Genomic DNA, 26,801 nt, shown 5'->3' with positions numbered 1-26,801 from the left:
TCAGGAGCTGCCTAGTAAAACTCAAGGTCAAAAGAAAAAGCAGGAGTTTCTTCTCCACAAAATGGGTACACATAACTGTGGACTCCTTCCCAACGATGCTGTTGATGGAAGGAGTTTCCATGAGTCAAAAGGGAGAGTGGAGGCACCCTCAGAAGAGAGCCTTCACTGGAGACAGAGGTGAACTATTGGTCCGAACCAGGATGACCAGTCCTACCTTGTTGTATATTAATCTACGCTAGTGCTAATTCATCAAATTCTTATATCCATTTACACCAATATATTAACTGCATGAGAACCATAACGACTGCATTAGGTACACAGGGAGTCCAGTCTTACTTGCATTTGAAGTATAGGCTATATCCTTTTGAACTGCAAAGTGAATTCCCGTGGTTCTCTGGACGTTACTACATGCTTAAGAAATCTGACTGTCTTTTCCAAAAAAGCATCACCACAGGACAAAAAAAGATAATCAAATGAGGAAGCAAAGTCTTACTGTAAAGCAGCAGTAGCCTTCCTCTCCCCGGTCCACAGTCCCAAAGCAGTCAGGGCAGAAGGCTACAAAGCAACGTTCTGCTTCTCAAGTTCTTTACTGGTCTCATGCGTTTGAGTCTGTAACTTCATCCATGTGTTCCAACTCAGTTCAGCACTTATATAAATGCAGGTCAGCATCTCCATGTCCCAAATTTCATCTCAAAGTAAACCTTAAAAATCATAACACTCTCTATTCCAATATCTTCTCTTTTGCTTTAATCTCTAGGATACAGCAGTGTTTCTGATTTATTTTGGGTAAGTTTAGATCAATTAAAATTCCTTCAGGGAAGCCTTCTGAACCAGCAGAAAGTGAATGACTGTCATCAGGAACAAACACTTTTTGCTGTCATGGACTGGCATGTCACTTTTCAGCAAAAACTATGTTAATTAATTCCATCCACACCTACCAGGTGTACCAAAGGAATATAGCCAGTCCTTTCTGCTGTCTTGCTAGACACAGATCTTTGTGTCTGTGAACTGAGTATCCCTATATGGAGACTTATGCATTGGCACATTATACGAAGAGCAGCCTGTACTAGCACAAAAAAAACATAACAGGACAAAAATAACTTTGTTCAGACATCAGTATGCACCAAAATCCCTTTTGCAAGATGCACAAATTAATACCCTAATGTTTCCCCCCCCAAAATCAGAAATTTTCCACTACATCTACGCACAGACCTATTAATTAACATTCTTTTTAGACTCGATGGTGAGGAATTTGAATTACTGATACTTTTTTTGGTCAGCTTGATATATCGGATCAAAGTATATTTACTGTTCTATCTATTCCCCCTCATCACTTCTACACTCCGCAAGAGAAGAGGCTGCTATGATGTTTGCTGCTCTGTTTGCTTCTGCAGCTCAAATGGCTACACTGAGGATGAAAGAAAATTCACTGTACAGCATGCTAATGATCAAAGAGCCGTGTACTACTGGCCTATAGCAACATTCTGGGCCACGGCTCCCTTTGACCATTTGTCCAACTTCTCTGTTTAGAATGTAAAATCTTAGGGGTAGGAATATAACCCATTCAGCTCAAAAGGAATCCAAGTTCTGTTTGATATCCTGCACGTCACTGTGATACTGACTATAAATAAGAGCAAGCTGTAGCAAAGAAGAACCGAATGTCTTAGAATTTGTCTATGAGCAAAGACAAGCTTCTCACAAAATTGCAAAATTCAGAGACTGGACTCCAGGTATACTACAGAAAGTAAAATACTACTGCAGGATAAACCCTTTACAAACAATTTGATACTAGTAACAACAACAGTACAGAATTAACATTGCCACTACTTTGATGTTGAGCAAGGACACCACAAGAACAGGTATTAGAGGACAGCTACCTACTGGCTGCCAAATAAAAAGCAGTGAATGTCACTCTTGCCACACATGGCTTCAAGTTACGATTTAAAACTTCACAAAATCTTCCCATGAATGTGATCTTGGCGCTTTCACACAAGTGCACATGAGGGGGGAAAAGTTGATACACAATCACCTCAGCTAAAAGCGCTGGGAATCAACTCACCCCCAAAATTGTGTAAACTCAGAATGCTTTCTTTTCAACCACCTGTCATATATTCCCATCCAAAGGTTAAACGAGTGTTCATGCCTGCTTTAAAAATTAATTCCAAATATTCCAGAATTCAATTATACCCCTGATGAAAATCCACTCATACCAAAGATGTATGAAGAAATTTTTACATGAAGAATTCCTTAGCTTACGATTTTTATTTCTGAAACAGCACACTGATACAAGTAACTTATAAAATTAAAGACACAAACATATTCCAGAGTACACATATACTAATATGGGCTATTAATAGCTATGCCTGTGTGCAAGCTCCCACCATTTCCACAAGTTGCCTAAGACACAAAGTAAAAACTACACATTGTAACATGATCTTATTTACATTAGTGTTATGGGAATTTTTTTGGCAATTCATAAAGCCACAGCTGCATTACAAAGACATCCCAAATAAGCATTAATAAAATAATTTATCTCATGGTTGCCACTTATTTTTAGAATATATTACAGAAGAATGCATTAGAGAAAAAGTATTTGAGGAGGACTACACAAGCAAGTTTCTCAATTGTTTTAGGATTATAAGTCTTATTTACCAAAAACAGAAGAGCTCAGGTCCCTGACTAAATATGTTATAAACTCCGTTTCTGTACGTAAGTATCCTATTAATTTTACTTTCAATACCTATAGCCGATTGGGTGAAACCAAATAAAAGACTAGAACAGGATATGGCCTGAAATCATCACCTATAAACAATCAAGGGCCGGATTGGAGTTTTGGTTTAAGATTGAGTAATATTTACTCTCGTATGTAACTGTACAGTCAGTCTAATGTAGCATTACAATCATGTGTCTTTAGTTCTGTGTTTACCTGAAAGCCTTTACCCAGAAATCTTACCTCACAAAAACAATCACTGCTTGGCTAGTAAATGCTGAAACTTCTGTTACGAAAGAGACATTAAAATAGGGCAACAAAAGACACAAATATACTTGTGCAAAAATCCCTCCCAGCTGATCCCTGGTATCATTGTCCTAATCTGAAGACAACACAACGAGTAAACAAGGGATCAATGATGATGCAAATAATTAAAATGTTATCCTGCAAACCACTCTAAATGTTGTTAAACTGAATTAAGCTGTTTGGTTTGTCTGCAATTTAAGGAAGTTGATTATGCTGTGATCAAAAAGTCAGTATTTCAGAAAACAGCAGAGCTGGCACTACTTCCCTTCTCCTACATAAAAAAAAAAAAAAAGAGAAAGGCAAAAAGAGAAAGGCAAGACAAATTATCTATCCACAGATAAAACGGTCTTTCTACTACTAGAACCCATGTATTGGTGCCATTAAGATAACCAATGACCTTCCCTATACTTTGATATAAAACTCCTGCAGGGCCTGAAAACACCTGCTAAAATTTGTAATATTTTCAAATCTAGTCCTCTCATCACCTGTGTGCTGAACTCTTCAAATCTTCTGAATTTGGATCAACTCATTAAATGTTAGAGAAATACTCCTTATTTCTCTTGCAATTTATCCAATTTTTTAAAGAAAAAGAAAACAAAACAAAAAACAAACGAACCACCAACATATTGACCAGAAACACAAATTTAAAGAGGACAGACCGGCATAAAACCAAAGGTAAGATCCATCTCTGAATAATCCCTTGCACGGCTAGCTGTCTGCTATCCAAAGTAAATGCCATGTACGAGAGAGATGATAGAAGACAGGCTAACTAGCAATCTAGAAAAAATAAAAATAAAAATCTATCCGACAATCTGCTAACAAAGATATACTGCTGGATTTGGGTCAGTCACATGGAGTGGTTGGTAAGTTATCATCAGACCAACACACAAGCTCGGGGAGGTTAAACAGGTAGTGGTATGCTGGCATAGCACTTCTTGCGGCAAGTATGCCTGGGAATGTTTTTCTCCAGCAACCCCCAGCGGGAAGAGTGCCGTCGCCTTTCTCCGATATTCCTCCCAGCTCCGTCTGCCCTTCTCTTTCCAACACGAGACGGCCGTTCAACATAGGGACACACGGCAGGATCTGAAGATACAAGCGCTGTGTTGGTTCAGTATGATTCCAGACATGCAGCATCACACACAATTCAGTCAGGGCTCTGCAACTGACACCAGCACTGACGTGACAATAGCAAGAACTTCAGATATTATTTTTTTTAATCCACCTCATTTCTAAATGCTTTTGATCCCTGTCCCCTGAGAGCTCGCTCATTAACACACCTCACAGAGCTGCAGCACTCCTAGATGGGGGAGGGGGTGGGAGGGAGTGCAAAAGGCTTCTGTAGAGGGAAAGATGTGAGGAATTCCGTAAAACTTCATTCAGTTTTTTATTTTTTTCTTGCCCCCTCAAATTCTCCTTTTCCTCTGTCACCCACTCTCCCTTTTGCTGAAAATGCTGTCTCCTCCTGCAGCCCTGGGAGGAACACATCATGCGTGTGGAGCCAGAGGGACAGAGGCAGGAGAGGCGAGCACTCGGTGACAGCCAGGATGCCTCCTTGTCACCCTAGGCAATGCCGGGACACGGGAAGGGCTTAGACAGGATGGAGAGAGGGTCAGCAATGCTGAAGCCAAAGGTACAAGGGCAGGAAGTCTGAAAAACAGACACTGATTGACAAAACCGTGGAGACCGTGCCAGGCTAGACAGTAGGAGCATATGCTTATTTGAGGGAATGATTTAAATTGTTATAAAAAAGAAGGAAGACCTAATCTAAAAATGTGAACACCACTGTGCCTGAAGGGATCTTGTGGAGCGACCTGTTTGCTCCTGGGAGTTGTAAGCAGGACGATATCCTTGAGACATCTTCAAATCCAAAATGTCCCTTCTGAACTTTGGCAGACTGGGATGGAATTAAGTGTTCAGCTAGACTGTGGAGTTTTCTATGAGAGTTTGATTTATTTTATCGTCATCGTTATATGGGCTGGTATGTACTTATTTCGCAAAGCGATGCAAGACACCTTTTTGAGTAACTGCTATTTGTGCTCTTTGGTTCATTTCACACACACAGAGCATACAACGCCCTGGGGTGAAGGCAAGTTTTCCAGAGAGGCTGCAGTAGCACAATGACTTCAGCCTCTTTAAGCTGGGGCTGAAGCAGCCCTACCTTCCCTCATCTTCCTCCTCAGCTCCAGCTGTAGACTCCCATTCTTTCCTTGTGCTGGACTGGACATTTGTGCAACTGCAAGGTGAGACAGATCAGGGAGTTCAGTTATTTGAAAACAGTCTTGCAAAACAAGTGATCTTCTTTTGGCCAAACTGGGATATCCCTGCCAGGGCAAGAGAGGAGTGTGGAGATCTGGCCAGGATAAAGGTGGGACCACCTAGTCGTGACGCAGCTTGGCTTGCACTGATGAGGAAGCTCATCTTGTGCATCTTGGTGTGTAGAATGATGAACACTTCTTCCAGCGGCAGAGGCAGCTACAGCACCACTTGCCCCTTCTTCCCAGCACTGGACACTGAGATGTGCCAAGGCAACTGTGCATGGAGCTACATGGTCAGCCATGCCAGGGAACTACACTAAAAGTAACGTGACAAAATAAAAGCTGTTTTCAACCTTACAGAGTCCAACTTGCAAACCCAAACACCACTGTATGAGCATCTTTAGAGGCATGGCAATGAGGAGAAGGAACCAAAAGATGCTTAAGCTAGTGCTACTGAAGAAGCATTCCTCGCCCCATGATGTCATTAGCGTATGGACTCCAGCAGTCAAAAAGCTATCGGCTATCACTGCAGCCATCATCCCCAGCTGCCTTCCCCTCTGTTCCTCTCCAGCCCAGAAAGACGCGCTACAAAGAAGTGCAAAGACCCACCCTACACATGAGATGGAAGCGCAGACCTCGGGGCACAGGTGTGGGCTCTGCCACAAGGACAGGCTGCAGAAGGGCAGCAAGGGCTGCAGCATTAGAACGCAGCAGCTGCCGGTTTCGATTTACACGTCTGAGAGAACTGGGCCCCATTATTAGAGTGTGTGTACACCAGTCTGGTGTACTTCACCAGATCAGTGTTATATCTGTACATAGGTATGTGCATGGTTGTGATCGATTCTCTAAATAGCCCATTGTCAGTATTTATATTATAAAGTGAAATGTAAATCGAAGTAAAAGGCTGCTTTTTGGCCTTAAGATTAACTATTTTTTAAAAAAATTCCTAAAGGAGAGCCTACATTCCACTTTATATCACTCAATTTTAATCATTTTTGGTTTGTATATTTATCACATTTTTTCCAGATGACGTGGCTGTACTTTAGATAAAAATATATGACTTAAATATACATTGTCTACATTATTTAGAGCGCATATGAAATCAATTGCAGTCCATCATTCTACTAAACTATTGTCCACCTTTCAATAGTTTAATAGATACAGGAGAGTAATCATTAAATGAAACCTTAATATGAACTATCAGTTTGTAAATAGAGCAGCAAAGTACAGTATGACTGAATTCACAATTCAAGAAATTATTTTTTTATATTAATATTAGGTTTGCTTACGTATTCATTTTTTCCACAATAAAAATAATAATAAAAAAACCAACAACACAACACCAAACAAAAAAAAAAAAACAGTTAAAGAGAAAACGGGGAAATACCTTATCTGCATTTCTCTTGCAATTCCATTTGGACAACAGTATTTCCTAAACGTAGCCTATTCACTGCTGGATATGTAATTACCTTCAGTTCATAGTCTAGACGTTAATGCTTTCGTAGTATTTAAGACTCCTTGTAACATGCTTGCTGCTTTAAGTAAGCAAGGCTAAATCTTGACCAGATAAATTAGCAAAGAATGCAATAAAAGCTGCAATAAAAGAACTTTATCCTCCAAACCTTCAAGTTGCTGCTAAATGAGATTTCTTTGAAATGCAGATCAGTTGAACTAGATTAGTGAATTTTAGCTCCTGTCAACATCATAACAAAATACAAATACAATTGTTCACTGGCCTTATCTCCATGCTTCCATCTGCTGCCTTGTTATTTACTTTCCTTGATTTACTATGCAGATCTAAATAAGACACATCAAGGAGGGCTTACAACACAATGGCTTCTTAAGCTTTACATCAAGGTATTTGAAACTGAAGCCCTGAAAGGGCTGCCATCAAAGACATATCTCTAATGAACTTCCATATCAGAGAAGGTTTGGTATTTAATACTGCTGTGAAAAGAAAAAGCTACAAATCAGAATGGCCTATGAAGGAAAATGTCTGCAAATCTTGATGAGATTAGCACCTACCAGAATTAATATCCCAATAAAAATGATATCTGGTTCCTTGAAGAGTTAAACTTCCAACCTTTACAAAAATAATGCCTAGTGTCACAATGGGAAAACTCAGCTGACAAGGTCGAAAGGTCAGGGCGGTATTTTTTTTTTCTCCACAAAATGTTCAAAAAGCACTTTTGCTAGTGGCTTGATTAAGATACTGTTGACAAACCAGCCTTGGAATGAAATAATTAACACAGACGAGAGCGCAACTATGGTACTTTCCGCAACAGCAGAATTTTACAGTATCTTCAAAAAAATTAGCAACAACTTCATGGCAAAACAACATAATCTAAAATGACAGCATGCAACGTTTGTTCATCAATTTTACTATTTCTCTTTCTCCCCCACAGCAATCTACAGCAGTGCAGGATAAAATCTTCTGTCAGTTTGCTTAAAAAAACAATCCGTAAGTGCCATTTCTATTACATGCCATGGCCCTGCTCGCAACATGCAATAAACGAAGAAGTTTCTTCCTCATGATTTAAACTCTCTCTATATATACACATGATAAACAACTACAAACAGCTTAAAAGTTTCCACAACCCATGCATAACCTTGTGCGCTAAACCATCAGCTCTCGCAGCGCGCTGCCATCTGACAGGAATTTTTTTTGCTAGGCACCAAAGTACATAAACAAATGATACTTTTCTTTCTTAAGAAAGCATTTCAATCATTTATGTTCTTCTATAGCAAGGGAAGATCCCACAAGCATGTTCCATACCGTGGATCAATCAGCTCCAAACCGAAGTAGACATGTTGTATGCTCCAGTGCCTGGAAATGATGCTGCAGGCTTACCAGATGATGAAAACGGAGGTATGCAGTGTAGGGGAGCCCCACATGGCACCCGCTAGCTTCTGGGCATGTCAAACTTCACAAGTACCCTACAGTCAATGACAGCAAACACCTTCCCTTTTCTTCTCGCCTCCAAACATACACTTGCTTTTCTACCCTCCTTCCAAATTACAGGCAGTCTTCCAGAAACAAAGCCCCCAAACAAAAGCAGCATCCCATGGCTATACGGCAGAAACCACAGTTGGCTTTTTTGCTAGATTTCATTTCGTACAGGCTGTGTTCCAGGCTTACTTACAGCCACGAGAGACCACTACCTTTCCTTGTTTAATGAAATGACAAAACAACAGATTTGCATATGTAGAAGCAGGTGCTCTAACAGGTTTGACTACTTTGACCTAAAGCATGTAAAAAAGATTTATCAGCAACAGCTGTCCCTAAGGTACTGGGGCTCTGACGGACAGTCAAAACTTTACCATCTGCACTGCCGTGTGTTAAAAATGACAATCTGAATTAAAAGCTGGTCAACAAATCTCGTATAACTAATGCCTTCTGTATCCCCATCCATATGTTGAATTCCCAAGATACACAACACTTGGATTATCTATTATAAATACCAGTCTTTAAATAAAATAAGACAATCTAAGAAGATGTGAAAAGTCTGTGTGAGTTGCTACTTATTCATGAAACAAGCATTTAAATAACACTTTGAATGTACATAGGTTTGAAATGCTTCATCAATTTCACATCATGATATAAACGTCTACTCTTTTAAAGCAGCATTGTATCTCTTTTCAGAATTAAGAAATAGCTATAAATATTTATGTGGGCTAATTTCAGCATTTACAGTGCTACAGAAATTTTTAGCTTGTGGATTATTAACCAACACAATTTTTGTTTAGCATAACTTCTCTGAAGCATTTCTTGAATGCCTGGACAAAAAACCTGGTTGGTAGCAATACATTTCAGAGCATCTCTGCACAATGAAGGTGTCACATGCAAGTGAGGCTCACGGTTTACGTTCTAATTTTTTTCCATATGAAGAGGAACCGTGTTTTTTTCTCCCAGACCAGAGGAAGGAACCTGAGAGTCTGAATATGACCCCTTGGTGAACACAGTGACTTGTTCTGGAGCTATGCTAGCAGAAGGTAGCACCATATGCCCCAAGCCCCAACTTGGATGCTCTTTCTACAGTCTAATGTGCTTGTCAGAAGATGTTAAAATCACGGATTTATTTTCTCTGGATATGTTTTATTATTGTACAAAGTAAAAATAAAGGATAATACAATTATTATGACTTTATAGACTAGCATCGAAAACATATTTCCACTGGTTTAAACTGCAAGACCTTTTTTTCTTGGTGAACGGTTTCTGAGGTGTTTCACGTTACAGAAATCTTGTGCCTGATATCAATCAGACCTATTCTAACTCCTACTGATTACAAACTAACTACATTCTAAACTTTAGCATTAATAATTTTCCTTCTCATACAAGTGTGGAAGCTCTTTACCTGAAAATGAATGAAAATTACTGATCTTTGCTACACCAAATTTCTCTGAATTTTAAAGGGTTTTTTTAACAAAATATTCAGAACACCATAGATATTACAACTGTAATCCAGGCAGGAAAATTACTAAAATAAGAAAAAAATAATCCATGGAGTGCATACTGGAAGCAAATTTAAAATAACAGAAAATGTGCTTCACGTTTCTAACGATAATTTTAAACGTGGTGGCACATGTAAATTCATTCACTTTGTGTTTTGTCCTTTAGTTTTCAGAAGAAGGAGAAACATTTTATTCTTAAGAAGAAATATATATATACATATGCATGTATATATTTACAGCCCCTGCTGAGAGACAGGAGGTACTTTTTCCTCAGTGAATAATGAAACTATCTTGTAGAATTTTGCGAGATTCAAGTGATCTTTCAAACAGTTACAATTTCTTGCAAAAACAATGTAGATTTAAAAAAAGAAATACAATTTATTTACTCACTAGGTTGTAACTGTCTGTTGAGAGCTATAGTGATCTCCTCAAGAGCATAAATATTTAGACAAATTTTAAAATGTGTATTATATACTTGACAGAACGTATTTACATGACAGCTCAGAGCTTAAGCAATCTGATCAGAAATACTTCCCCTATAAAACAAAGTCAAGTTAGGAAAAAAAAGCAGATCAGCCATGTAAAGAGGCTTGAGATTAAAAACATAACCATTTAGAAACAGATTAGCCATTTAAGTGTTTGCGTCAAAACTGTGATAACCTTCATCCTGCTTCCCGATTCACTGGATCCTATGTATGAGTTTATGAAAACTGAAGATGAGCCGCATACGGCATTAACTCTGTGTCTCCTTTTACTAAGCCCTTTAATTGCCTGCTCGTTATCTGCTGCCTTCCGCTCCCCCCAGGTGCGGTGTCCCTGGCGGGCAGAGACGCCTCGGTGTGGGGGGGTGCCTGTCCCACCCCACCGCCCAGGGAAGGGCAGGGGCTGGGGCAGGACATCACCCCTCTCCTGCCTGACAGAAAGCTGGAAGCTGGTTCCCTGCACAACACTGCTGAGGTGATGTCCAAGAGCGACAGAGATGGGAAAAGGGTGGAAACAAGCCTTACACACCTTGTTGGCACTTAGGGGCGAGGGAAGATACCTGCCACCTCCCTGAAGCCCAGTACAGCTCTCCCCAAGGACCTGAGGGGTCATTCACCCCTCCGTGACCTACGGCTCTTTATCTTGGCAGTATTTAAAGGAATTACCTATTTGGGGGATCAGATACCGCGTCTCTGGGTTTGGCTCATGAAGCAGTAACACATACATTCATCGGGCCCAGCTCCAGGACAGCACCGTGACTGCAGAGGGAATCCTCCCTCCTTCAGGAGACCATGAAGAGCAGGAGTCTCGGGACCTCGACGCGGCCAAAACAAACCGCCAACACGAGACACACACATACAGAAATAGCTGGGAAATAAACTTACGGGCATAAACTCCCACTGCATTCTGTGCTTTTCAAAAAGGAGAGAAGCTTCCTAAGGAGAGCGGAGCTGGCTCAACGCACCCATCGGCCACTTCAACGCGAATTGCTGCCACCAAGCAGCGGCTTACCAGAAAAAAGGTGTGAAAGGTCTGTAAGAATACATGCATTGAAAAGCTATCATGTCAGCAACCTGGAGGACCTTTTACACCCTTGCCAGGGAAAACAGGTCCCTCAGGGGAACTATTTATACTACAGAAAGATGCAAAAGCAAAGACAGAAGGGAATAACAAGGAGGAGACCCAGAGCTAAACAGTAAACTGGAAACACCTAGTCAAAGAACTTAGGTTTGGACCATCCCTACTCGCTGTTACACAACAGTAAAACCAGATTCATCCTACTTAACGTTAAACATCTAAATAGGGTGCAAGCTCTACCCAGTGCGGAGCTCCCAGCAGAACCTGTGGCTCTCCCATGTACGGGGAGCCAGGGAGACTGCTGTCCTGGTCCAGGAGCATCCATGAAGCACGTGATGCTTGAATGGATGTATCCAGCCACTCTTAGGATGCATCACAAGAGCGAGTAGACTGCAAGAACAATTTTCTTTAGAAGGGAGAAGGAATTGTTGGATACTTTTCTAAACATAATGCAATAATTTGAAAAATATTCAACCTTAATAGAAAAAATCTTCCAAGTCCAGACTGTAGGTCAAGCTTCATAACAGATATCTCTGCAGAGTTACATAGACTTTTTTTCCCCTTTATTTCAAACTGTTTAAATTCAGTGACTACTAAGGTTGAATTATGTAAACTTAAGGGTATTTAATAAATAAGTTATTTCACGTACAGAACAAAACAGGCTTAGTCATATTTAGCTATAATTTTTGACATCTGAATAAATCAAAAGCTAGGAAACAGGGGCGAAAAAATGCCAAAGATACTTGTTTTTAAAAGCCCCAAAACAAAAACCAAAATCCCAGCACATATGGACACCATGTATTTGTGGACTATAAAAAACATTATGTGTCAAAGAAATGATTTCTTATTCTACTGTCTTTTCAAATTATAAAGCAATCATTTAGACTTAATATTGAAAACTGTTGCCTTTTGTAAAAATGCATGTGCCTCATAATGCACACAGAACGGTTTCTTCACACAGACATGTTTACTTAATATATTAAGTAGCATACAGAGGTAATCTTTATGTTCACAGCATATAAAATCATGATTATTAATATTTTATACTAAAATAAGGTGCCAATTGGTGAATTTTCAGATATTAATCTCCCTGCTGAAGTCTATTTCCTTACTGTTTACATACAGCAATTCTCTTTTAAATTTTAAAAGTGGGAATCTTAACAGTGGAAAAATACAATTATAAAATGTTCTTTATTTGCAATTAGACTCCAAGGTTGCAGAATACTGTATCTGTCCCAATTTTACAGAACTGCTTAAGGCATTTGCCAACCAAGTTTCAAGAGGATTAGCTGTAATGAAAATGCAACATATGTAAATACAACCATGTATTTAAATGTCAAATATTTCAAACACAATAGAAAAATTACAAATTCAAAGTTATCTTTCCAAACATGTAATTCTATCACCCTCTTCCATGAAAGGTAAAAACTTGGAAACGGCAATTTTGCACTGTAAAAAACACAAAAAAGTGGTGATACGTTAACTTAGCCCTCTTAATGTATCTCATTATTGAACTGAACAGAGGTTTTTTATGAGCACACAGCATGTTCCACCTTTTAACACCAATTCCACATACTTCAGATCCACCTTGTAGACTCAGAAGAAACTTGTTCCTTGTGCTGAAGCTGGCAAAACTAAGGTATGGTAGGAACTTTAAAATGCACCTTTGTGCACTTTGGGTATCTTGTTTATTTGACATGATGTATAATATGAGCACAGGAGAATGAACGCAATTACACAGGAAAATAAAACCACGCAGCTAAAACTCCTCTGACTTCAGAGACATTTTTCTCATCTCTGGATGTGGTACAACCTTGCTGTGAACTCTTAGGTTTTCTACTACTTAGAGACAGACGGTTTCATACTGCTGAACAGAGATTACTGCTGTCTATCTAAATAGGGCTTACAGTGGCATCAGCATATTTTATTAACTCAGAACCATAAATCCTATTTTTATATGCTCTCAAAGACCAACACTCCTAGGGTCAGTTAAATTTACAACAGCGTGGCACCTACCAGGAAGAAGCTTCAAAGTGAGGATGTGCTCCTTTACAACAGCTCCTCAGAATTTCTGGTGTCTAGTGGAAGTTTAAAAAGCAATACCCCATACCTGATATTAAACAACAGTTTTCCAAGGAGATTTTTAGCTCACTGCAACATTACATAGTATCCCAATATACTTTAAACATGGAGGGGGGGGGTATGTTTCAACAGTTCTCCCTCCTTTACGTGAGAAGCATGGTCTTTGCAGATGAGCAGATCTTAACCTCTGCTCTTCTGTGACTGGGACAGTGAACACCTGTAAAGGGAAAATCTCCACATTTTTGAGCATTCAAGCAATACTCCTTTAGGTTCCATTGCATATTGGTACATGGAAGTGCTCTTATTAGCAACAACAAAATTATTGTTGTATGTATTTCTCTGCTATCCTCTGATCTCGCAGAGGAACAAAATTATAACCTGTATATATACTGTTAAGGACTGACAGCAAGATGAAAACAGAGACAACAAAGTCAAGGAAGCAACAGCCTAAAATAATGCAGACATTTTCAATTATATTCAAACTCTATGAACCCAAAGATCATTTACAAAAAATGCTTGGTTTCTGCTTACATGTAGCTTTCCTCTACTCCCTCGGAATAAATGGACTAAGCATCATAGGCGACTCCCAAACAAAATTTTGACTTTACAGCAGCAAAGATGCAGTTATCTAGATAAACACTGTTTTTTCACTGAGGTGCACCAAACATCATTTAGCCCCAGGCAATCCTCAGAAATACAAATCACATCCTAGTGTCTCCTCAGGGGAAGAACCAGCCTTGGCATCTCCCTCAGATTGCTCAGTGACACTAAACTCTGCAGAATAGTCAACAAGTTTACACAATGAAAGAAGAAGAGAAGTGCTGCACAACACTTTGCTGAACTTGGAAACACTAGAAGAAAATACATCCCTAACTCCATCCATTGCTCTGGTTTTCACTCCTTCAACCCCTACCCCGTAAGTGTCCTAAATCAAAACCAGCCATCACAAAGGTGAGTTTGCCCCACATTGTCAGGGCAAGCCCTCCACAATAAGAAGAGTCCTCAACTCCTTTCTAAGAATGGATCCCAAAGGCGGAATCATTCTATGTATCCCTATTACTTCAGTGATACTGCTATTAAATAGCTATAATTAAGTCAGTCACTGGTTCTTTAAAGATCTCTTTCTTATGCTAAAACCAGCCTTGTTTAAAAACAGAGGCTGTTACCAACGTTCTACAATTTGGGGATCTGATTTTAAAATAATAAACCGATTGTAAACATGATCTTCTCAAATTGCAGGCTGTTTACTATTTTATCTTATTTTTATTGTAACACAACACTGTTCAGTGGAATGTCATTCTCAAATCACAATTTAACAATTTAATGCTGTCACTGCTATGAAGAGAAAAACACTAAGCTTTGAAACCATTTGATCTCCTCATATCAAAACTGCAGTCTTCTACTGATTTCAGAATCTACCTAATTTGCTATTTTGTAAAAAACAGTAGAGACTACAAAAAGCAAAGAGCCAGAAGTAAACATTTTGATCAACCTAACTTTTGAAAAACAAAACTCTTGCTGCTCTTTTTTAGAAAAGTACCTTGACATTTAAAAACAAAGTGCGTGCATGTATGTGACTTGTTTACATCAGATAGAAATAAATCCCTCCTAAATGCACACAGCACAAAGTCTTCCTTTTGTAGTTTATGAATAATATTTAAGGAAATCCTTAAAACACTTCGGAAATCTTTTGACAATTTAGCAACCTCATCAATATAGCTGCTCAGATACCATGATGTACATCATCTATAGACTTCTGAAAAAGAAAAAATAATCAACTCAACACAAGCATGCCATTTTAGCATATAAAGAAGGGACAGGGTGCAATTATACTGCATGTACCAAGTAAGGTGTTGCAGTATCATACGGTATATCACCAGGAAACGGGAGAAGTGATGAGGCAGGAATAGTGATGACTTGCTATGACGTGCATGCCAACAAAAATACGGTTTGGAAGGAATTAATAAAGTGGTCGGCCCACTATGCATGCTAAATACTTTAAGCATGAAGACTTATAATAAATATGAAATTCAGCCATCCCAGTAAAATTACACAGAAGCTTCTTTCTTCAGATGCGTTCCAGCCTGCCTGTACATGAACGCGACACTAGCTTTGAGCAAGCTGCCACAACCTCTGGTTTCTTATGCCTCAAAGTTATTAGTACGTTTTTCAATTCAGAGATTTCCCAGTTGGGCAAGCCCCCACTCTGCTCACTGTTTTACAAGAACACTCTCCTCAGAGATACAGTGATCGCTCACAATGAAGTAGGTGATTTTTTAAGGCCAATCAATGTGAACAGTTTCTTAAGAGGGGGCAAGCAGGTTTAACAGCTCGCTACTACCACAAAGGGAATACTCCCCATCTCCTCTGCCTTCCTGCATCAGCCACTGGCTCCCACTGCTTACCTCATGCTGTCTACAGCCATCTCAGATCCCTTTGTGAGCCAACTCAACCACGGAAATGGCATAAAACAAACTCAGGCTCTTGCTAGGTTGGTTTTCCACTGTTTTACTGAGTGAATCTGACCCACAGAAGGGTCAGCTGAGCTCCAGGTCCAGCCCAAGGGAGGCTGCAAGCCCACATACATGAGAAGAGGGAAAGGGGTGTCAGGCTGAGGGCAGAGGACCAGGGGGAAACCCCTCTCTTAAAAAATGGCAACAGCGTATCATATGAAGAGATCAGCCATCTGTGAATCTACAACTCCGCTCCAAAACTGGTTGTCTCCAGTTACAATGTTCAGTTCATTGTTCAGTTACAATGAACATATTTCTAGTTCGTTCATATGTTCCCTCCTTACTTTCTCAAGCACGGGAGCTTTTATCTTCCCGAGACCTAATTCAGACTTGCTTCTCAGAAAATGCTGAGCTATGTCATAAGAGCATCGGTCATCCAGTAGCTCCAATACCTACTGCAATCCTGGCCAAACAAGCCCAGATTCAACACCTCTCCCCACCCTCATGATGGTCCCTAGAGAGCCAGGTGCCTTCACAGCATCCTCTAATATAAATGGCTGTCAAATGTCCAACAAAGGGCTTCGTTTACAAAACCCTCCACATAAAATACCAGTAACTTACAACACTACCTCACAGACTCTGTGCAGATCAGGGGACAATTTGAGGGCTACAGTCAAAATGGTACTCAATCTGTCTCACAATAAACCATATATAAGTATGTATACCACTTCCTTTCAGTTTACACAATGGAAATAAGCACTGGGGTTTTAAGTTACTTGTTTGTTTATGTAGTTGGGAGTAGCGAGGAGAAAACAGAACAATAAAAGGAAAAGAGTGTTTTACTGAGCCATCACATGTCCCATTAGAAAGCCTACTCTTGAATTTGCTAAACAGATTTACATATATGTTCTCTGCTGTTATGCTCACTTTCAGCCTGCGTTAAAGCAAATTGTGAAAAAGGAGGGGAGAAATAAGACTACTTTGTCACTAGCGTGTGCAGAGGCTACTGCCAATGAAAGCACCAGCTCAGCACTGAGAACTTTTAAATCATTCCAATGAATTTCTGGAAGAAAGGTCTCACACTTCCTGAAAACAAAATAGCAGGAACCAGGCAGAGAGATGATATTTGGGCACACATTTGGAGAACGAAGCACCATTTGGTCCTGCTAATCAACTGCAAGCAAGGCTCCCAGGTAGACATTATCCAAAGGTTATGTTCTAAGCTGTAATTAACGGTCAAAGATCTCAGGAGACAACAGATGGGCAAAACAAAATTACAAAAGAATTAGAGACAGGTTTCACTGGCGATATCGACAGCTTTCCAGGCTACTACCTAGTTCCAAATTAACGATGACTAAGCATTTTGTCACCAACAACTTGAAAAGCAGTTGTTCAAGCTTTCAAAATGTTAAACGGAGCTTTTAAAGGTTTTCAGAACACAGGACTTTACACAGACTTCCCAACTGAAAACTTGAATAGAACAACTCTCCTCTATGGAAATGTTGCTTAGAGAATATTTTATTACGCTGCCAAGTGCAACCCAAGATCCTAAAATGGACACTACACATTGTATATTGCCAAAGAATCTGCAGGAAGCTGCAGGTCCAAATTTAGACACACATCAAGCTGCTGATGCGCAAGTTTCCTGGCTGTGAACCTGTTTATTCAGTCCATTTTGATTCTCCCTACTCACAGCAAAGCACAGGTCAATTTTTTAGCCACAGCAAATATCCACATTTTTTCCACAGAAGCATCTATATTCTCCCCTTGACAGCTGAGTTAGTTCACTATCAGAAGTACTTATCTGTGATAATGGGAAGATAGGGACCTTACAACGTGCAACACCTAGAAAAGTACAAGCTACTGTTCTGAGCACAAGTATGTTTTTATGCAGATTTAGGCATTATGGCAAATCAGAACCTCAACATGGTGACATTAGCATTTCATGTCAACTCCAGTGCCTTATATGATAATCTATGATTAAAGACATTTTGTCCAGGTGCAAGAGTCCAGGTTTCTTCTTTCATCTTAGCACAATCCCAAAGGATCTCTCCTATCATGTGACAGTGTTACTTGTCTCCTCCAGAATCCTGGAATGGCAAGAACTACCATCAAGACAGCTCCACAGCAGATCCGATCACAAGAGCTTTGCAGATGGCTCCAGGTACAACCCTACTGCAGCTGAAGTTTACCTCCTGGTTGAGCATTGTCTTTCAAGACCTTCCTTCCCAGCTTGCTCTCTTTCATGTTGACTGGACTGTTTCAGAACAGCACGAGTCAGCAGAAAATTAATGCCACACATAAAACTACGAAAAATAAAGCATATTTATCAACTTAGTACGCTGAAACAATTTAGTGAAGTCTAAGAAAACTGGAGTTGATGCACAACTAGACCACGCTGAAGACAGTATCACAGAGTTTACTGAAATTTTCCAATCAAATTATTTTGTAGCAGAAATCTCAATTTTTCTACTCTCTCTCAATTGCTGGTTTCTCTTAAGAATTTTTTCATTCCATTATTTTAAATTTACAGGAGTATCTCTGAGATCCTCCCTCTGATGATTCTTCCTATTTCCTTCCCAGTTTCAGTCCTTCAGATATTACCCCGCCTTTTGTATCTCCCTCAGAAAGAAGGGCAGCTTTCCCACGGTACAAGCTACGGCTCTCCTCCTTTCATTCCTTCCATTTATAGTCTTCATCATTATGTTTAATAGAATGAAGGAACCCTACAGGTTCCTACTGAACAAAGAGATTTACAGCAAAAATAGAAAACTGAGATGGTATTAAGACAGTGGAGTTTATAGGTAGCTGCAGGAGATGAGCACAAGAACACCTGGGAAAAAGTAAAGTATGGTACTTAATGCCAAGGGAATCCTCTCTCAAAAATCCTTAAAATTTCTCTGTTTTGCTGTTCACAGTACCCAGTAGTCAAAGACCTTCTGATGTAAAATATTTCAGAGATACGTCAAGAAGCTCTACAAGGATACAAGGGATTTTATTATACGCCAACAAGATCTAAAAATATGCCAGTTCTCTTGTAATAATGATTTTTTTTAGTAGCTTGTAACTTTTTAGTTTAGACCAATAATATTTGTACAACTGAGATTCACTGTGGCGTTGCCAGTTCTCAAAATGTTATTACAGATATTTTTATACCGGTTTTCATATATCCCATGTAACTCTAAAAGAACTTCGTGTCTCAAAAAAAAAAATTGTACCTCCTTATCAGAGATGGAGTAAAGTTCAAAAATGCATACCTGAAGCCTTCAATCTACAAACAAGGCTTTTAAAAATATCAAAACCAATGAAAACTTTATCATACATTCTGATGCCTCTGAATTTTATGTGAGTTCCTAAACACATGTGAAAAGGGTTTGAAATTACTGAATCCATTTTACTGTCCCATTCTCCTTCTGAAAGGTGACACGTAACATTCTTTAAATAAGTGGGACCAACACAGAGATGAAAAAACTTGGTGCTTTTTGATATAAAAGAGAAACTCATTTTGTTACAAGGCATAAGGAGTGATGCAGAAAGCCAAGCAAAAGCTGGAAAAAAGATGAGGATTGTGCATATCCACACCAAGCTATTAGGGTCACCCTCAGTGCTAACTAATGCGTCCACATTTAAAATGTAGGATGTCTACAGAAAGCTGAAATCATATCAAAGACCATGGCTGCACATTTATTTTAACAGGGTTTGACATGTTACATCATGTTGTCAGCCTCAAAAGCATTGTAACAACTGGGAATTTGTTATGAATTCACGTTAAAGGCCTTTACACAGAGGGAAGGTGCTGACATAAAAGCACGGGAGAGGTACAAAAGGTAAGCACTTCTTGCCAGAGGAAGAGTCCCGTCTCACCCCTCTCACCTCTTCCCTTCTTCACAGGTGTCCATGTCAACACCAGTGCCAAGGGAGGCACAGGATAAAAGAAAAGGAGAAGTGTGATTGCACTTCCCAGAGCTGCTTACCTTCATGAAGCCCCAGCTCCCTGGACTGGGTGGCAATACCCCTGTAACAACTTGCTACAAACATGGAATCTCCCCACCTGAAACCCGACTTCAGAAACTCAAGTAGGAGGGACAAAACAAGTGGAGAAACACTCAGCCCCTCAGTTTAAACTAGATTTCTGTTTGCTTTTAATGATGACATCATGTTTCTACCTAAAGCATGATGCTAACTCCCTCTGAATAGATTTATCTCTCTGAATAAATCTGTTTATTTTAATAGTACGCATATTCTGTGTTGAGGAGAAGCTGAACGAGAGTAGAACAGACACTTATCACAACTACACAAAGCAGAGTGTGGAGGCAGGACCAGGCATGCTCCTGGGCAACCAAACAGGCACGGCCCAGCCCACCTCTTACAGAGAACAAATGACTGAGACAGAGACACCTACACATCAAAATATCACACACGGGAACCAAAAGCAAGTCCAAAGAGCAATTATTAGATTGGAAGGCAGACAATTTTAGACAGCAAAAGTTCACTCTCTGTGTTCCTACAGTTGATTACCATTCCTTGCCTTTGACAATGCAGGTTTTATGTTACTCAGAAAAAATTCCTGTAGTCACAAATGATGTTCCTGTATCCAGCACCCAGCAAGATACACTTATGTTTACTTAAAGTTCAGTCTGTAACTTCCTGTGATTACTGTGATTTGTTAATTACTTTTGCTTCTTTAAGATAAGGTAATTGGCATTTTAAAAATCTGGGCTCAGATCTTCACTGGACAGAACATCATACATAATATTTAATAAAAGAGTAACAATATACTACAGTAAGCGTATAATAATTTAACTATATGCTATGTGATCAGGCTAGCAAGGGGAAACATCACGTCTATGCATGTCAATTTAAAGTTCCCATATTTCAATGCTCAACAATAACATCTCATCAATTTATTTATCTTCTTAAGTCAGTCACTTGTATGAAATGGCATACAGTTTACAACTTAGCAAACAGAACGTATAATATACAAATAAACATTAGGGTTAAATTTCAAACAGAAGATTGGCAAACGACCCATTTGCCCTTATGACATCAGTACCAAGGTTATACCTAACCTTAAGGACCAAGCCTTCAAGAATAAATGACATCTAAGAAAACCAAGGGTGTTTTGTTCCTCGAGGACATGCAGAGCACTACTGGCAACAGTCCTATGCTGATGTAAGACACAAATCAGCTAAAAACAGTGGCAATGAAAAAAAACCACAAGAGCCAGCAAATACCACCTCTCAATGGCAGATCAAACTCAGCAGCTGAGCAGAAGGTAGTAGAGGACAAATCGGTTTGAGAATAAGAAGTCATGAGGTCCAGAGACAGCTGTTACTGAATGATGTCTCTTAAGAGACAGGATATTTATCTCCTGTTGGAGGATTTAAGTCTGCTTTCTCCATCCATGTTAGACATTAGCATTCTGTTAATTGGCTGAAATAGCTTGTCAATGCTATTTTTAGTAAAGAACAACAGCCACTTTCATTCTTCAGGCTTAATATAAATGCACAACCCTACACAGAAAAGGGGAGAGGGATGGGAAGGGGAGGACTCTGATTCTGCCATGCGTACTCTTTATTGCTGCCATCCTGTTTTCACAGGGGAGAGCAGTATTCATCGGGGCTATGCACGTTTTCTTTCTTCTCTCTTCTCTTTGGTGCTGATGTCGACACACAGAGAGATTCCACTAGAAATGGCAGCACTGTTAATTATCAAAGGACACCCTAGGCTGAAGCTGCGCTGGTACACACTGTATCCCACACCTTCCCGAGCTGCAGTGCTGTGCTCCGCAATTAAAGTTTATGCAGACTCTAGCCTTTAGAGTTTTTCAAAATAATTTTGAAAATGCTAAATGTTACTGACCAGCCACCTGAAATTTTCATGGTCTGTAATCCACAGGTATTTTCACACTGACAAACATCTTATTGGTTGACAGTAATGTTCACCTTTGCAGGACCAGTAGAGGGTCCACTATCAGGGTGACTGAATGAGAATACAAAGAAGGGCATTCCAGGGGGTCTTCTAGTTCCCTCTAAACCACAGAGAAATAAAAAACTTCAAAGAACCCAGAAGGAGATGGGAAAGCCAGGCAAAAACAGATGTAGATGAGGAAAGTTATTATACTAAAAATAAAAATAAAGTATGTAAACTTCACATTTTTCAGCTGAATGACAGTCCACATGTATGCTCACACTGTGAATGGCACTAAGCCATTAAGCATCTGTCATAAATTACCTAGCAGAGGACCTCAGAGGCCTCAGGGAAACAGTCATCATCAGTCATCAGTGTCTCAGACACCACATCATGCCTGATGAAGATGTGAATGCATTTCCATGTGGTTACTCAACAATAACTTGGGCTTCAGTAGGAAATTCCAAATCAAGTTAAAAGATCCCACTTGTGGCCATTCATTGAAAATCTTGACACCAATCCCTATTCAATAAGGGGGCAGCAACCATACAGAAACCTCAGATGCTTTCACCAGCAGGCATGCAGGCTCTGCCCACGCTAATAAACCAAAAGGGCCAAGACATTACTCAGGTGCTGAATCTGTGAATACAAAAACACAGTGCTCGCTTGTGTCGCTCTGACATCAAGCATCTGAATGAGGAAACTTGCAGGTCTGAGGTTTAGAAGGAAAACCTGGGAGTTTAATATAAAATGCAGCCACAAATTGAGAAGCATAGAAGTTCTCCTCTGAACTTACTCAGCCTTCAAAAAGATGTGTATGGAAATACAGATCTGCATTTATCCCACTCTTCTTGCACCTTCACGGAAAGGTGGAGCCACAAGCAGGCAGTTAAGAGGTTACAAGACAGTCCTACGTGACTGTGCATCTAGGTTTAAATCAAACCAGCCACTGGACAAATAACAAGCCCAATAAAGCCTTTGATGAACACAGAAAAGGGCAGAAAACAGAGGCCTACTCTTTCAGCAAGCACGAGCAGAAATGGGTGGCATATGGGCTTTTACAGAACTAAGGGAGAGGACGCTGGATCTGGTAAAACACATACTAAGTGTCAAACACACTCCTAGTACTTATATGGACTGGTCTAGTTGAAGTAAAGGGCAATACTCTCAACCAGTACTCACAAAACACTCACAAAGCTCTCAAAAGTCTTCAGCACCCATAGTGACACTGGAGTATTTTGGGAAAGTGGCAAAAGTCAGAGAGACTAATCTGTGGGCAACAGTTAAGAGGAAGAGAAGAAATCTTCCAGGTCTTCACCACAAAATGAAGAAAATCCAGGCACTGTAACAGTCTCAAATATTTTGGAGACCTGTAATGATCAGGGCCCTGCTCAGACTTACCAGAATTCCCAGCAATACAGCAACTGGATGAAATCCTTCCAACAGCCCACCCAAGCACGATACCAATAATGCCCCGAGAGCAAGCCTGCACCCTGACCTCTCGTTTGGCAGAAGCATCAGCACCTCCGGCCAGCGCAGGAAGTAAAATTGATTAATGCTAGGCTGACCCCCCCTTGGAAGGATGCAGATGAGGCAACCAGAACAGATCTCGGGTACACCCTCAAGAAAATGTGACCCTGTTTCATGGATCTGACAAACAGCCAGAAGAACAGGGAGAACAGCTGATCATCTTCGCTATGTACCAACCGTATAGGGCCTTCGTGGAACAGAGAAAATGTTGCACATTTCTGCTCCAGAACAACATCCTTTGATGATCCCTACAGCCTGGAAACCTCACATGGATGTATTCCAGAAGCATGCTCAAGTTCCAAAACAAGTAACATGAGGCTCATACCCCTGCACAAACTTCAGCTCTTTGATGATGGTATTTACCAGAACAAATGGGATTTGCCAGGCATCACAAGATTTGGGGAAGGAACTGGAGGAGTTCCCGATGCTGCTACCATAGCAGAAGTTTCCTGTATTTTGAGGAATGGCAGCCAGCCTGCTGAAAGGGTACAAGGCAGGAGAGCACACAGAGGGGAGACATACTTAGTGTTAGGTGATGCGTGGCACGAGGCATCACAGAGGTTAGCTGGGAAGTGTATTGTCAGAAAAGGAAAGCACAGACTAAGATCTGTTCACAGACAAAAGAGCTCCCACAAATTGAGAGTTAATAGTTCCTCCAGTGATCCCATGAATTTGCAGTAATAGAACTTTTGATTCAAGTGTTCACCTCGGAACCCAGATGTTTGGAAAGAGACTGAGTCATTTGCAGAGATTCAGGTTTTGCACCTTTCTGGCACCCTTTATTGAGCAAACAATTGCAGAAGTAAATTAAAAAAGGCACACAGATGATACACAAGAAGTTAACAGCAACGACTGCCACCACCATGATGAAAATTTCAAAGGTAACAGACAAGACACATGGAAAGACCCTGAAATGAACACGGCTATCATTTGAGAAGAAAGTAAAATATTGACAAGGTATATAAAAATATGCACCTATGATACTAAAAAGTTGCAGACCACCTATTGAACAACCAAATGCTACCTAAATCCACACTGAATTCCAGACCTATGAATACAGTGCCAAAACACCTTTTCCTCTCGGCAAGAAACAACCTCTGTATAATTCGTTCTACTGGGATATTCTGCAACTGGCTGTAAGGTACCAGTAACGTAAAGCAAAATCCATCCACAGATAGAGCATGCTTTCACGAAAAGGGTGTATAAAAAGGACACAGAAGCAGGGACACATTGTGAGGTGCATCACACAAGTCGTTCATTACGCCTGGCACCCAAATATCTGGTGTTTTATTATACCAAGATTGTAGAAAATGTGTCCATCTTGCATCAATAAAAAGAGTGAAAATACGTGTTAAGGCAGCAGATGGCAAAGAAAAGCATAAGATCCCCAGACAGCATCAATCCTTCTGCCAGCCTCTACGTCATGACCTAACAAAGTTGGTATCTACAGTTGTCTATGATCTCAACCATAGCTCAGGCTGTTCAGATCGCCATCAGGAGGAGCAAACTGCCTGAAGAGGGCATGGGGATCGTGTGGGGCCTTGTTCCTGACTGGAGATACGACCTAGGAATTGGGTGTCCCTCACAGCTCTGCAGAGTATGGAACTTCACTTATCTAAGAATGGAAGAAAGAAGAAACATCTAACAGGAGGTCCCTGGCACATGCCTGGAGCCAAGATTAACATCGCACCATTCAGACACCACATATCAACTGAAGATTCTATCATCGTCACAGAGACTAGCAAGAATATTCTGTCATCCACTTGTGCTTCAGAAGACATTGGAGTGCAGTCTTCCAGTGTGAAAGGAAAGAAATCTGAAACAGGCAGAATCTTCTCCAACAGTTTAATTTACCAGATAAAACTGCAATGATGCAAATGAACAGCCTTATCTCCCCACTCTAAAGGTGTAAATACACCGATTGCTGAATTGCAAAGATCCATCCTTCCTGAATACAGCAGCTGCTTCCAGGGATGAAGAGTTAACAGGGATGCAGAGAAAGTCCACACTCCCCGGAGCCTCCTGTTTCTTGCCAAGTCCTCCTGGTGGCAGAAGGAGAGTAGGCTGGAGCAGAATGTCTAGCTCTAAAATTACCTCAACGGGGGCACTCTCATACAAAATGCCCATGCATCAGGCTTTATCATGCTCCTACCTCTTTATTGAGGGGAACCCTAATATAGTCTGTGACCACTTAAGTAGGTACTTGAAGGAGAACTAGTCACCATGGTCCCCCATAACCTCTCCGTGCAGGAGTAAGACTGGCGATCAACTATCAGACAACATTCTCAAGGTGCGAATACCTTACACACACTCATGGGTGAAAAAAGTTTGATCTTGAGAAGGCAAATAGGAAGACCTTTTCTTACCATAGGGCAAGAAGAATGACAAATCACTGTTGCATCATTAGCAGGCTTTTAGCCTCAATAATGCAAACTGCTTCTGGAGAGATTTCTGTATCGACCAGATCAAAACAAATTGAAACAGTGATAGCTCAAACAAAAGCCTTTATGAAGGAGATACAAAAAAAAATTTGAAACATTTTTCAAGTAATATTTGGCAATATATACACTTACCACATGGATGCATGTAAAGGAAATTATAAAATGCCACGACAGGGAATATATCTAGTAACTTCACAGTAGCAAAATCTTTTATTCAAAATTTTCATTTCAGACACTAACTGAACATCAAACCACACAAACTGTGAAGTTAACGCCATATGTTTATTACATTACTTTATTTGTCCCCCACATCTTTTTTCACGTAAACATTTCTTTCACATCGCTTTCATTTTTAAAATTCAACAACATAACTGGTGGTTGATGTCGAGGCCTAAAAGGAAGCTCTCACACAAAACCATAAAGTTTTTCTTGTTCAAAGTGAAACCAATAGAAGACTCTGAGTTACTAAATTAAAGGCCAGAGATGAAGAAAACTGCAAAATTTCCTCTCAGAAAAACAAAACAAGCAAAGTTTTAGGACACTGCGTTATTAAAAAAAAAAATCAAAATGGAAAACTGCAGAGCAGCATACTCTTACCAATGTTGATCTGCAGTCAATTCAGAAGAGAGTAATGCTGGCTCATTATTGTCGATGTTAGCATGATAAGAAATAGTGTTAGTTAAAGATAATAGTCTCTCTACTCAACCATAGTAGTAAAGATATAGCTAAATTAGAGCACATAAATTATTCATTACAAGAGGCCTGATTTTGCACTATATCTGTATTACTTTTAAGTTGCAGGTTACTCTTATGGATAGCAGAGATTTTTATTGGAAAATCCTCATGATCTTTGCAACTTTCATGGGAAGGGAAACCAAAATAACAACATATGTCTTGGTATTAAAGACTTAAGGATTCTGCAGTTCAGGGTTCCCTTCTCCATACCCTAAAAACAGACCACATGTAACAGCAAGAGGAAAACAGACCTCCTGTATTTTTCATCTGCAACACTGTCAGCCCATCTTGTCAAACCTTCTCTTAAATATAAATGTTTCTTTAAAATACTAGAGTTTGAAAAAACAAGATTTTTCCAAATAAAAGT

The 26,801-nt window shown here is 40.0% G+C and overlaps 1 protein-coding gene across 1 annotated transcript in view; it reads right to left on the bottom strand.

The window, feature by feature from the left end:
- Positions 1-26,801, bottom strand: part of FOXP2 (forkhead box P2) — a 445,577-nt gene that overhangs the window by 376,648 nt on the left and 42,128 nt on the right. The gene's annotated exons all lie outside the window — the stretch shown is intronic.

Source organism: Falco naumanni, chromosome 5 (assembly GCF_017639655.2).
Source record: "Falco naumanni isolate bFalNau1 chromosome 5, bFalNau1.pat, whole genome shotgun sequence".
Lineage (NCBI taxonomy): Eukaryota > Metazoa > Chordata > Aves > Falconiformes > Falconidae > Falco > Falco naumanni.
This window is presented reverse-complemented; position numbering and strand designations above follow the sequence as displayed.